Below are 13,276 nucleotides of genomic sequence, written 5' to 3'. Positions count from 1 at the left end.
TCCTCTTGTTTGTCTCTCTTTTTTTAATCTTTCAGAAGCCCCAGATGGCATGGGTGTTTGATAGGTGGATGTGACCTCTCAGAGTGAACAATTAGCATGAGCCGTCTTTACAGTTTCTGCAGTGCCCATCTAACAGAGTGGGAAGTACTGTGCTCGAGACAGCTTGAGGTGGAAAGAGGAACTAGAGCTTAATGGCAACCTACTTGAGTTTGGCCTCACGTGAACAGGTTGGGAACCGGGAAACCTCTTCTGGTGCTATTCCATGGCTGGGCTTTGAGCAAGGCACCTCATGGAAGGGATCTTGAGGAACCCCGTCCCCAGCCCAAAGCAGGCTCAGCTGTGTTTGCCCCGTTCCTGGTAGATACCTGTTTAGTTTACGCAGTTTTCTTGTCCAGAAAATTATGTTTTTAAAGAGTTTCAAGCAATAGCTCTTTATTAGTGGAATGAATCAGAAGTCAAGTAAACACACTTGAAGTAAACATCCCCCAAGGCTTTCAACATCTAGTGTGTGATGACAAATTCTGATTTCTCTGGGCCTTTGAGGGAAGCTGTTGAGTGTCTAATTAAAGTGTGTGTAGTGGCTCGCAGGATTGCGTGGTGGTGGTGGGCAAACCATGCTGTTGGTTCTGTGAAGTGCTATACTCTGAGCTGTCACAGAGTGTTCTCCAGGTGTGACTACCACTCTGATACTAACTCAACAACTGAGTGCTTATGGAGTATTGTGCATGTGTGGCTGATGAGCAGCAACAAGCACAAAGTTGGCTGTGTCAAAGGGAGATGTATTGATTGTCTGTTAAGAAGGCTCAGCTTCTGGCCAGGATTTTGCTATGTTTTTAACCTGATACCACAATTCCAGGTTTTATCCCAAGTCCATCTGAAACTTGCAGTTTCACACCCAGAGGTGTGTGAAGACAGGGCTAGAGCTTTGGTCAGGGCTGGGAGGAAAAGATGGCCCAGAGCAGTATTTGAAGTGGGCCTGAAAACTTGTATGTAGCAGAGACTTCCCGGTCTCTGTCCCATTTTTGGGGTTGTGTACTCACCCTTCCAGTGACCCTTCCAAAGGCCAGAAGGTTTGGTCTTCCGCAAAGAGATTGTGTGTGCTGGGGGGGTGTTACACCAAGTCTCCATCACCCCGGGGCCTTTGCCAGCAGGCTTATGAGGTTCACAGCAGGTTTCTTCCTGGTTTGGGGGTTCACCTGCACATTATTTTTCACATTATTTTTTGTTTTCTTAACACAGTCTGCTTTGTTTTTTTTTTTAACTTCCCAGCTCAAGATTGGAAGTTTCTCTGTAGTGTTTCCCAGCCCCTTTTAAGATGACAGGCTCCTGTTTTTAGGCAGCGACTTCACAGGATCACAGAAGAGTTGGGTTGAAGGGCCCCTGGGAATGCACCCCTTTCCTTCAGATGAAAGCAGGATCCTAGACTACGTTATCCAGGACCATGTCAAACCAAGTCTTGAGTGTTGCCAGCAAGGGAAACTGGCCACTTCTTCACTGGGCAATATTATTCCATGGTCTGTGGTTTTCACAGCAGACTTTTTTTTTGTCTTTATAGCCAGATAGAATTGCCCTTGGAGCAGCTTGGGCCCGTTGCCTCTTGTATCATCACCATGCACTTTTGTGAAGGGACTGCCTCCGTCTTCGCTGTAACCCAGCATCATCTGATGAATTTTTATTGTGGGGAAGGAAGAGTTGGGGTGCCTCGCTCAAAGCTCAGCTTAGGGTTAGGGTTGCACACGAAGGCAAGCCCAGAGCTGCAGTTGTCGTGGAGCTAGGAAAGGGCTCCTGGGCTCAGCAGAAGGCTGATGCTTGATCTGTCCTCTAAGGAAGGCTTGCTGGGGAAAGCAGGGCTGTGGTGCTTGGGCTGAGACCCTAGGGCTAGGGTCAAGGCTGAGGGAAAGAGAAAGTCCAGTTGTACAGGGCTGGAAAGCATCAAGTAATACAAACTCAATGCTGGCGCTCTCGTTCTCCTCTGAGGAGTATTTAGTCTGTAGATGCAAAAGTTCTGTTGCCTTTGGCTCAACCTGGGTTTAGTGCTAGAGTTACAGCTGAAAGCTCAGACATACAGTGGCATGGGGGCTGGAAGGTGTCTCAGAAAGTAAGCAGAGCTGATGCTGTGCTTTTGCTTTCTCAGAAGCAGGGCTTCTGTTTACCCCAGTGACGGCCTGCTCTCTCGGGAGCCAGGTTGGCTGTGTTAGATGCTAGCACATCTCTGCAGGCTTCCAGGCAAACGGCAGTGCCCGGTGCATTACACAGAGAAAAGAGGCAGTGGGCTATCCTCATTTGTAGCTGTGGTTCAAGCTCCCTGCCCCTCACCTGTGGCATCAAAGAAGCATCTCCAAGGCTCCGTACCTTTCAGGAAGTGCTTCTTCCCACAAGGCTCCTTTTTATTCCTGAGCTTCTGCCTTTCGGTGTGTCCTGTGTGACTGTGAGTGAGAGTCTGGCTTCAACAAGCTCTGCTGCATGCTTGGGTAAGTAAGGATCTGCTTGCCAGAAGGTCTGCCTGAGTTCTCCTAGGTAGATAGAAGATTGTTTCCAAAGTAAACCGTCACTTGGCAGGAGAAGAAATTTGCTGCTCTTTGCTTCAGCCATCTGACAATGAGAAGCTGATGAGCAAAGGCAGGCACCTCCAGTTTAAGCTGCTTGTTTGTCTTGGTGTAGCCAAAGCAAGTTACATGCTCCCATCTCACCTGTGGTGAGAGCGTGCAGATGATCAGATAACTTGGCTCGCTCTCCCCTTGTTTCTGTGAGGAAGGCAGCTAACCTGCAAAAACACTAGCTCCTACCCTGCTCCAGCAGCTGCGCAACAGGAGACACACTGGGAAGGGCAGGCATACTTGCTAAATTCTCCTTTTCCCAGGGCTTAGGTGTTTGAAGCTCTTCCAAGAGGTGTCCACACATGGGAGTTGCTGTACATAGCTGGAGCACTGATCCTCCAGGCACAATATCCACTGCGCCTGGAAGGTGGCCACGTGCTTGCAGCCCGCTCTGGCCAAAAGCAGTTGGTCAACTGCGGGGTGATGTAAATGCAAAGGAAGATTTCTGCTGACGCAGAAGCCATTTAGGCGTTTATTCCGCAACGTGATGTTCGACTCCCTGTGTTATCCACACTTGCAAAACTATGCAAGGCCTTAAGCTACCCAGCCCTTCATAGCGCGGCCGCCAATTTGGTTCTAAAGCAGCGGGAACCAGATGGCTGTCCATTAGCACCGTGAGTAATGCCGGTTCAATCTCGTGTGATATGGGATGTGGTCAGCAGGGGAGCCTGCAGAAACCTCCCTGGGGGGGGGCAGGAAGGAGGACAGGCTCTCCCTGGGCATGGCTCGGTGGCCATGGGGGTGTCCATGCTGAGCTGCCTGCCCTGGGGACTCTGCCAGCTTGGGCGATTCCCTTTAGGGAGCTCAGAGAGACAGGAGCTGTGATACCAGAGTCTGTGCCTTTCAGAAGGGCTCTCCACAGGGCTCAGGTTGGAGAAAAGTCATCCCAGGAGCTGCAGAACTGAAGGCTGATGTGCTCTGGGACTCGCACTGTATTCAGGGGTGTCTCCTGGTGGGGGGCACTGCTGAAGCTTTGCTGTTAGGGCATTCATACAGCCTTCTCCCTGCCTCGTACCCTTATGAACTTTCCAGTCTCTAGAGAAAGGTTAACCTACACAGCAGCTGCTTCTTCAGCAAGGACCTAGTGAGAGCTGTCTTTCTATCTCAGACCTGTAGGAACTTCTTGCCTTTAAGATGCCTCCCTTTCTCTCAGAGCCGAATGACAGTAATTGCAGAATAATTCGGGTCAGATGGGACCTCTGGAGGTCACCTGGCCCAGCACCTGGTCAAAACGGGGCTAATTTCAAAGGTCAGGTTGCTCAGAGCTGTGTTGGGTCAAATTTTGAGCGTTCCAACATAGGAAGGTTCTGCTGCCTGCCTGCTGCAGTGCTCAGTGGTTTCAGGGCACCAGGGGTGCTGGGGGTGGTCACGCATGGTGATGTGGTCACCTTCATAACATGACGCCACCAGTCTCAGACCCTTAGGAAACCAGGGCTGTAGTCAGTGTAGCTGGAGGTTCCCTGGAGTATCTGCTGGAGAGCTGCCCGCGTGAGGTGCTGCAATCACACAGTCTGCTTTGAAGTCTGAGAAAGAGAGGAGCAGGGTTATTTAAAGAAAAGGAGATGACACAGCACAGATTCTTGCTGTGTCTGCTGATTTACTGCAAAGGGAATCACCCCCCTGCTACTGTAGGTGCCTTTGCCCTCAGCTATCATGGGCATCCCTCACCTGGGCTTGTGTTTCTTGCAGTTTTTCGAGAGAGAGCTGCTTGAAGACTCCTGTGAAGGCGGGATCGTCCTTTCTGTAACTCAACTGAAATAATGGAAAAAGTGAGTGCGTGCATGAAAAAGCGAAATTATGGCCCCAAGCGTAAATTTATCCAGGTGTCTCTATGAGTCACACAGCTTACAATCCAGATTCGTGCTTGGTGGCTGGGGCTGCCACTGCTGCCTTCCCCCTGGCGTATGGCAAGGTCCTTGCATATAAAATTGTTCAGGTCCCATTCAAAATAATGGTAGGGGATTCAGCTCAACCCCCTCCCCGGGATCAGGCCCTAATGTTTTTTTTTCAGCATGTGGCAATGGCCATGGGTCCTGGTTGTGCGTCACCACCTGGCTGTCCCCAGCCCTCCCTCCATCCCTTGGCACTCCTGAGGCTTCAGTTCGGGCTGCCACAGGAGTCGTGCTGCAAGAGAAACAGCCTGGTGACCCTCTCGAGCGGTGCTTGAAGGCGGGTTTCCTCCTTTGTGGCAGCACCAACAGGTGCAGGATTTTTCTGTCAACAAACACGAAAATAGTTCTTGTGAGGAAGGAAACCACAGGGGCTGACGGCGACTGCTGCTACAGGCAGCGCTTTGTCCACAGCCCTGTTCTCGCTGAGATAAAGACAGCGGTGGCCAGGCCACGCTTGGGCTTCATGAAACTCAGCTACTGGATGTTACAGCTTACTCTGAGCTGCCTTTTTTCTGGGGGGGGGGGGGGGGGGGGTGCAGCTTTAAATAGATCAGCAGAGGCAGAGGAAGCCCTCTCCAAGCTCGGTTGGTTATTTTTTTGATGAGTAGCTGATGATAGGTAGATCCTTGGGGCTGCTTCTGCTTTCAGTGAGGCAGCTGTAGGCTAAATAATTCAGCAGCAGCTAAAAGGCGTGCTGCGGTTGTGCGTGGCTTGCTTGGACCTCTGAGATGGATTTTGTCTGGAGCTGATTTCATACCAGCACAGGGAGGTGAGGCATCAGTGGAGATGGTTCCTAGTTTTTTACAGGTTAATACTGGTGGAGGGATGGTGGAAAGGAATGGGAGCTACTATTTTTGTTTGTTTCATCGTGGCTACATCTCTCAGATCCGAGTGCTACAGCTCCCCTCCGGAGGATACCTGACAGGGCTGTGTTTGTTTCCATGCTTTATTTGATGTATGGTTTCTCAGCTGACCACGTTCTTTATAATACAGCCAGCTTTTGAAAACTGGCTTTCTTTGGAGAACATCAGCTTTAGGACATTTGAACCCAAGCTGTGAAGGTGCTGCATTATTAACCCCTTGCAATTTCTGCTCTGAGACCTAGCACAGCAGCAGGAAACCAGCCGGGTGCTGAGGATGTTTGCTGTGGCATGGGCTTTTGCATGTGCCCGTTTAAAGATGTTATCTCTCCCAGCCAACACTGTCAAGTTACAGTTTTTGGTGGTATTTTTACTCTCAGGCAACTTATTTTTATTTTTTTTTCAAAGAACTGAAAAAGCCAACCAACCCAGCCTGCTGCAATAGCTCTGCTGGGACGCCTTCCTGAACACCTTTCTCTTGAGGGTGAGAAAATATTGACACACAAATACTGCTGTGGGCTCACTTCTGGTGCAAGCCCCAGAGAGCTAATAGATGTTAAAATCTGTTTACTTTAGCAGTAAATTGGAGCCATTCTCCCTGCTTGGCCGCTTTGCCCAGCCTCAAACCCACAGAGCAGCAACGAGCGGAGCTGGCAGGAAGCTGCGGTGTTCATCTCTCGGCGTCCTGAAGCACAAGCACAGGAAGGACACTGATCAAACAGGCCCCAAGCCACCCCACTGACCCCCTCGGGAGCCCTGTCCTCCTCTGGGGCTGGCAGAGGGTTTGTTCCTCCCCGGTCTCCTTCCTCCACCACATTTGCGTAGCCCCACCAATGTCCTGGTCCTTTAGGGTCACATCCTTGTAAGTCACAAAGTTTGCTTGCAGTTTCCTGATAGCCTGTCAGTCGATGTGACTGGCCAGGTCTGCATCTTGTCACTGTCTCACTTATGTTTGTCTGGAAGGTTTCTGTCCCCATGTATTTTATCACCTCCGCCTTTTCCTTATTGTTCCATTTGCCCACGTTGTCCATCAGATAGTCCCTGGCCAGGTACACTTAGGGGAGCAGATATTCTCTGCTTCCCATGCCCTTAGGCTCCCACCTCCCATCTGGGTTGGCCAGCTTGCATTTTCACCAGGTAGTGAATGAAACAGGAGCTGCACGGTTGCTGCTCTCACCTTCCCATACCAGCCTCCGGCAGCGCTCCGGGTGCTTGATGCCTCATTCCTTGGGCAGGGACCAGCATCTCTCCATCACGCTGCCCACACCTCTTCCCTCCAGCAGGCGGTGGTGTGATGGGGGACAATAAACCAACAGATCACCTAAAATATTGCACAGAGCAGCCCCAGACCCTCCATGTGGGGCTTTTGGCTGCCCCAACAGCCAGCCTCCTCCCTCCCGGCGGGACGCCTTCACCGGAGGCTGCAGCTGCCTGCAGGGGCGGAGGAGTGCCCCGCATGCCCAAGTTCAAGATGCCTTTCCCTAAAAGCTGCTTTCCCAGAGGTTTCCGTGCCCCAGCACATGTGGCGTGACTCATCCCTGTACGCGTAAGGGCACTCACTTTTCACAGCCTCCTTTCACGTTTGCCAAAGGTTGCTGGAGGAAGATGAGATGACGCCTGTTTTGCTTGAAGGCCTTCTGATGCCGCGGCACAGTGCGTCTGGGGAGAGCACTGCTATGTCTCTGGTGTCTGCTGTTGGGAAACACGGAGCAAAGCTTACAGGAAAAATGTAAGTGGTGAGCACAAGCAAAACTGATACAAGATCTCTTTGTGAGTATTTCAAAGTGATCTAAAATCAGATTTCAGTGTGAGCTTCTGGGAAAAAAGACATACAAACACAAAAGATCAATTCTGCATCAGTTACCTGGGGATCAGTGGTCTGCTGTGCTGTGTCTCGCTTTCCTCAGGATGCATGTGCTGAGCGCGCCCTGTGCTGGGGACCAGGATGCAGGCAAGCACCTGCAGGGATGCAGGATCAAGGAGGGGAGCGCGGTGCTCCCTGCTGGCACAGGTGGCCCTGGGGACATCAGCTGGGGGGAGCACAGCCCCTGCAGAACAAATCCCTGAGTTTTGAGACCCTCGGCCCATGTGGCCGTTTCTGTTGGGTTATGATACCCCAATCCATCCATTGGGGTATCCACAGTTGCAGATTCCAGGGCAGGTGGAGGAAAAGCGAAACCAGAGCAGCGTGTTGGTGAGGAATGACACTTCTGGCAAGCCCACATTTATTCACAGAAATCTGGTTAGCCAGATTCAAAGTCATTTTACTTAAATCTGTGAAGTTTCCATCTGAATAAGGACTTTAAAAGCGAGCAGATTGTGCTACATCAAGCTCACTGGTCCACTGCAACTGTCTGCAGCAAACGCTGATTTGGGGTAACACAGCCCTGTTGAAAGGGAAAAAAAACTGCAAAGGGAATTAGCTGAAGGAACATCCGTCCCAATGGGTCGGAGTGATGATATTTTTATGTAGAGGCTTTAATTAAATGAACAGCATCTCCTTGTGCAAGCAGCTCCGGGCTGCGGCAGGGTGTTGAGGCATGGTGCTCCCTTGTGCCCTGTCCCAGGACGGCCGCAGCAGCGCGGTCGGGCTCGCTGCCCCTCTCGCCGCCCGTGTGCATAAACACGCGCCGTGCCAGAACAGCCTGCCGGGTGGGTCACTCCAGGTAAAACCAACAGGATGTGTGTGCTTCGACTTCCCTTGGCAGCAAAAACAGCCTCAGTGCCTCGCCAGGAAACCAGCCCCGCTGCCAGGTGCGCGCTGTCCGTCTGTCTGTCCGTCAGCAGCAGGGTGTCAGCGGGGCGTTTTGTCCCAGTGCTACACCACGAGTGGCACGAGCCGCCTGCCCAAGGAGAGCCTGGCGTGCCCCTTGTTTTGGTCATCCTTTGGTTGCTGCCTCGCATCCTGTAGGAGAGCTGGGGGTTTAAGGAGTGGGTCTGAGGAAAAGCAAGCCTGCTCCCGTCAGCACCAGGGGAAAGGACCGTGGGGTGAGGACTGCTGGAGAAGCTCTGTGGTGTGGTCTGGTGCCTCGTCCGCTTTTTTGGATGGTTTTGGCTGATCTGATTGAAGATGTGGCTTCTTGCCAGTGAAGCCCATAATTTTACCTGCATGAGTCTTGCTGAGAGCAGTTCTGGATTATTGGCAGGTGAAGACCTTACTGTTAGGAGCGTCCTCTGGCCCTTGGTTTGGTCTCAAGGTCTTTCACATGCCCCCTATTTGAGCAGCAGCACCTTTCACAGAGTTCACTCAGTCAGTCCTGCCCTTATCCAACAGCCTGCACATCTCCTTACGCATCGAAAACCACCAAGGAGCTGCTTTCACTGCAGCTCGTGTTCAATGCATGCTCCCCTGAGAACCTCACCTCTTCCATTGCTGCTGCTTTCCAGCACTGGGGCACAGCCTGCCTTGCTCCCAAGCTGCCCTCCTCCACACTTACAAATAAAATGATATGAATAATGTGTATATGTTTTTAATTTCAGATAATTCCTGTCTGGCCCCACTTCTCCTTAAAATTATCCCAGAGTGCCCCTTGCAAATAGAGGTGTATTTTGCTATCGGATGGGCAGCACTGCTGAGCCCAGCCCCTCTTTCAGTGCTCTGCTGGGCAGCAGTTGTGCAGCTAGGGGAGGTTGGCCAGGCTTCAACCAGCACCCACAGCCTGCTCCTCTTCACTTCTCCCTCCTAGGTCTTTCTGCACTGATTGGAGCGAAACTTGTTTTCTCATTGCTTTTCCCCCGACTGAGTAAATATGTGCTCAGTGCTGCGGCATTGTTCTTTGGTTTTGGGCTCTTTCCAGCTGATTAATTATTACAGCCACACAGAGGCCGGGTGGTTTTTGCAATGTGAGAATGGGGATGTGCGTCAGACCACTGGCCTGACCAGCCCAGTATCCTGTCTCCTGCGATGACTTGGAACAAGCATTTGGGACAAGATTTTTGGAGCCAGGGCAAGGTTAGAGGGATTTTTTTTCCTTGATAAATCCTCCCAGCATTTACTAACCATCAATTTGGAGAATTTGTGAGCTGGAGGTTGCATCTTGACTGTATTCAAAAGTCCTGGTGGACACACCTTGCATGCATTTGACCAATTCCTTCTTGACCCCATTCCTGCTTTCAGCCACTGAAATACCCAATTTGGTAGTGGCAATGAGTTCTACCGTCCAGCTAAATGTTGTGTGAAAAAATGTTCTTCAGCTGCTCCAGATCAACTGCCTGAATATTTAATTCTAAACCAAGCATTCAGAGATCTTCAGATATGAAGGCCATGAAAGTGAAAATGTGCCCTCGCGCTCAGGTTCCACAGAACTGTGCGTGTGGTTTGTGCACACCTTAAATCTCAGTTACCTCCCTTAATAAACACGGTAGCAAGTGAAAGTCTTCAGCAGCACTCACAGGATGCACATAACAGGTCCCAGGTCTGTAGGCCTACAAAAACTGGGTTTGCTGTGTCACTGGGGTGCTGAATGGAGACAACTGCTGTTTGTTGGGGGGTGTCTGAGCTGGAGGAGCCAGCCAGGCACCCCCAAGGAGGCAGCACATGCAAATGCCTCTTGCCTCTGTATTTCCGACCACACAGAGGAAAAAGCCCGTTATGTACAGCAAGCAGACCTATTTTAGAGTTGGTGTGTGTGTGTGTGTGTAAGCTCTTACTTCACCCGGCTGTCTGGTTTTCACTGAAGAGCGTTACTTTCTTTCGAAGAGGAAGCAGGTGCACATGAAGGATTTGTTTTTGCAGGCATGCCACGGGGTGGGGGTGATGGCAGGAGGGGTTGCCTTTGCTCAGTACCCTCTTTCCTTGCTCAGAAAGGTGCTGGTACTGAGCTACCTGCTGAGGCTGGGCGTGCAGGCTCACGGGCTGCAGGCAGCATCCCCTTCCCAGGGCAAGCAGGAGTGCACGCATACACATGCCTGTGCACATGTGCATGCACATATACATGCATGCTGTCCCTGGGGCTGCTTAGCTTCTGAACAGCAAACTGCAGAGCAGCAAGCTGCCTTTATCTTTTATAACAGGCAAGTTTTTAAGGTGTCAAGACAGACGAAAGCAAGAGTCACTGCAAGTCCTTCGCCATATACAGGCTTCTGCCTATAAGACATAAGAGGGAAGGGAAGGGGACACTGAATGTTTCACTTTCCTCTTCTTTCTGTAGGGAGAGGAGGGATTTCTGTTCTTTCTTTCCAGCTTGGATGGAAGTAGCAATTGAGCTCCAGCTATTTTAAGAAGGATTTACTGGACAGAGAAGTCCTTGGCATGGCTACTTGTCCAGCAAGCAGGCTGAAGCCATTGTTCTCTTCCCCCTAATTCACAGGCTTTCCAAAGAAACCGGATTTAACCAGAGAGATTTTTTTTAATCCCATTGCTCCACCAGTATGTTTACTGTTTTGCAGTACCTGCGGATGAAATTTTCTTTCATTGCATAGGACTTACAGACCTAGGGAAGTGGAGTATGCGGGCCATGCCCGTTGGCCACCATCACTTCTCTTCTGCAACACCCGTGTGCAGGACTGCTGTGCAGGCACGGCTTCCCCATGCTCATCTGCAGAGTTTGTGCCTTCACAAGTGCACCTGATGCCCTCAGGGAATGGCAGAGCGAGGAAGGACACTACAGACAGACAAATTTCCCAGTTGTCCTTAACAAGAGACCCTCAGGGCAAGACTGATGTCTCCATTATATTATTTTTACTTTGCCTTGTGATGAATCCAGAGTTTGTGAACATATCCTGAGTCCTGAATTGTTTTTTTTTTTTTTTTCCTAGCAGCAGTGAGACAATTTCCAAATGCATACATGATGTATGATGAATATATCCGTTTACATATCTGTAGGAGAATAAGCCGTGCTGGCTCTGCATTTGCTTCGTGCTTCAGCAGTGGGCAACAGTGCCCCATGAGTTTATCACATCCCACAGGCCCCATGCATTGAATAATCGCGTGAGTTGGACGAGAGCTGCTCCCAGTCCACCCAAGAAGACTTTCCTCCTCCAGATGCCGGCGGGCTGTGCCCTTGGTGTGTGGCAGCCTGCTCTCTGCCCCAGCAAGGCCTGGTGTTGCTCAAGATGGTGGCTGCCAGTGCGCCCTGAGTGCTGGGCTCCTCACGTCGGCCAGGCCCCGCCAAGCAGGAGGGAGGGGAGAAAAGAAACAGGAACTTCTCTTTGGGACCGTATCATCACAAAACTGAGAGAAGAAGTGAAAATTTAGATGAAAAGTATGGCTTTTAGTGAAATATGGCGGACTGGGTAATCTTACAGGGAGCCATTCCCATGCTGTGGTCTATGGAGGAATGGCTGGATTTGGTACATTTCAGCTCCTCATTTCCAGATGCTAAACATCTGCATTAAACATCAGATACCATTCTATGAGGCATTCCCTTGGTGTCTTCCCATGCACAGGGAAATCTCAGACACTCTCTGGAGTGAAATTCAGCCAAACAACACTGCTTACACCTCAGCTTCCCTGTAGGGATATAAAGTGTTGCATGCAGTTTTGTATGCCCGCTATGGTCAGCACGATAAGTCACCTACATCTCTTGGCTTAAGAAGAAATTGCAGGAAGGATGGAAGGAGAGGAAAGAGAAAGAAAGAAAGAGAAAGAAAAAGAAATTGAAAAATAAAATAAAATTGAAAATCAGATCAAAGCTTTAAAATTAGCTACCCATTGCTGAAAGAGGTATCAAGCTAAAATATGTAATTGCCGGGCTGACTGTTAAAAAAAAGTGTCTTTATTAAATTAAAGCATTTTATATACCTTCCACCAAACTTGGTCTCATTCCTCCAAATCACTTCAGCAAGTGTTCTCAGATTGATGGAAATTCTCATGTGTGGAGCATTATCTGTGTACCTGTGTGCGTGGTTGGCTATCTGCTTATCAGGACACAAGAGCTGCTTTGGGAAGGGAGCCAGTGCTGGTGACGCTGCTGTTAATGAGCGGGCAGTGCAGGATTCAGAAGCTGCTGATTCAGACCAGGATATCTGTTCCTTTCTGGAGACAACTGTAAGCTTAATTCTCAACCAGACATTATGTTTTATCATATGCCATAATAGGTTCCTGTGCAACTTGTTCTGAAATCTTGGAGATACTCCTGTATGTTCTGAAATAAGTATTGGAGTACATCCAAACCTTACTAAGCCAACTCATTAAATATATTTCCATTATACTGAGCATGCAGTAAATAATACTTATACTAATACTACTAATAATATAGGATTTACTGCATAGCACAGCTCTAGAAATTTCATACTTAGGAAGACTAGTTGGCCTTTTTGAAGGTAAGATTATTTCCAGGATCCTACCTGAAAATGCAGTTGCTTATGTTCAGATGTTTCTATCTGACTGCAAACTGGCCCATTTCTAATATAAAACCAAAAGTTCTGCTATGGCACTCACATTAAATTGCAGCCCTGGATGCATCCATCTAAGAGGAGAACCATGCATGGCCAAGTGGCCAGAGGACTGACTGGGAGTACAGACACTGCTGCATGGGAAGGCTTTACCCCCCTGTATGGTCCATAACACTGCAGACTTCAGGCTGCCCCTGCTTTGAGCAGAAGGCTGGTCTGGAGACCTCCTGAGTTCTTCCCACCTCAGTCTTCCTGTGATCCTGCGAGCCTAGAGCCATAACTACATTGCAGAGTATGCTTGCCGTTTTGTTGCAGCGAATTCTCTGATCACTGTCACAATTATCTCTTTTAATTTGACAAGGACCCCATGTTCTCCTGCCTTTTGGAGCATGGCAACAGCTTGCGATGAGCAGCTGAACCCTTTCTGTTGCTTCCAAATAATGACAGTGTGTGTGGGGGGAGGAAGCAACTTGCAGAAGGGGGAAATCTAACTTCAGAAGATGCCATTATGGATGAGTGCAATGTCCTGACTTTGGGGGCGGGTTTTTAAAAGAAGCATTTAAGGCCCTTTATTGAACCAATAGTGGCCTCC

The 13,276-nt window shown here is 49.8% G+C and overlaps 1 long non-coding RNA gene across 1 annotated transcript; it reads left to right on the top strand.

The window, feature by feature from the left end:
• The first annotated feature begins 7,061 nt into the window (after positions 1 to 7,061).
• LOC118165654 lies at positions 7,062 to 12,090 on the top strand. The gene is made up of 2 exons (XR_004750160.1): positions 7,062 to 9,301; positions 11,257 to 12,090. It is a non-coding gene; the product is annotated as an uncharacterized LOC118165654 (long non-coding RNA).
• The last annotated feature ends 1,186 nt before the right edge of the window (positions 12,091 to 13,276 follow it).

This window comes from Oxyura jamaicensis, chromosome 4, assembly GCF_011077185.1.
Source record: "Oxyura jamaicensis isolate SHBP4307 breed ruddy duck chromosome 4, BPBGC_Ojam_1.0, whole genome shotgun sequence".
NCBI lineage: Eukaryota > Metazoa > Chordata > Aves > Anseriformes > Anatidae > Oxyura > Oxyura jamaicensis.
This window is presented reverse-complemented; position numbering and strand designations above follow the sequence as displayed.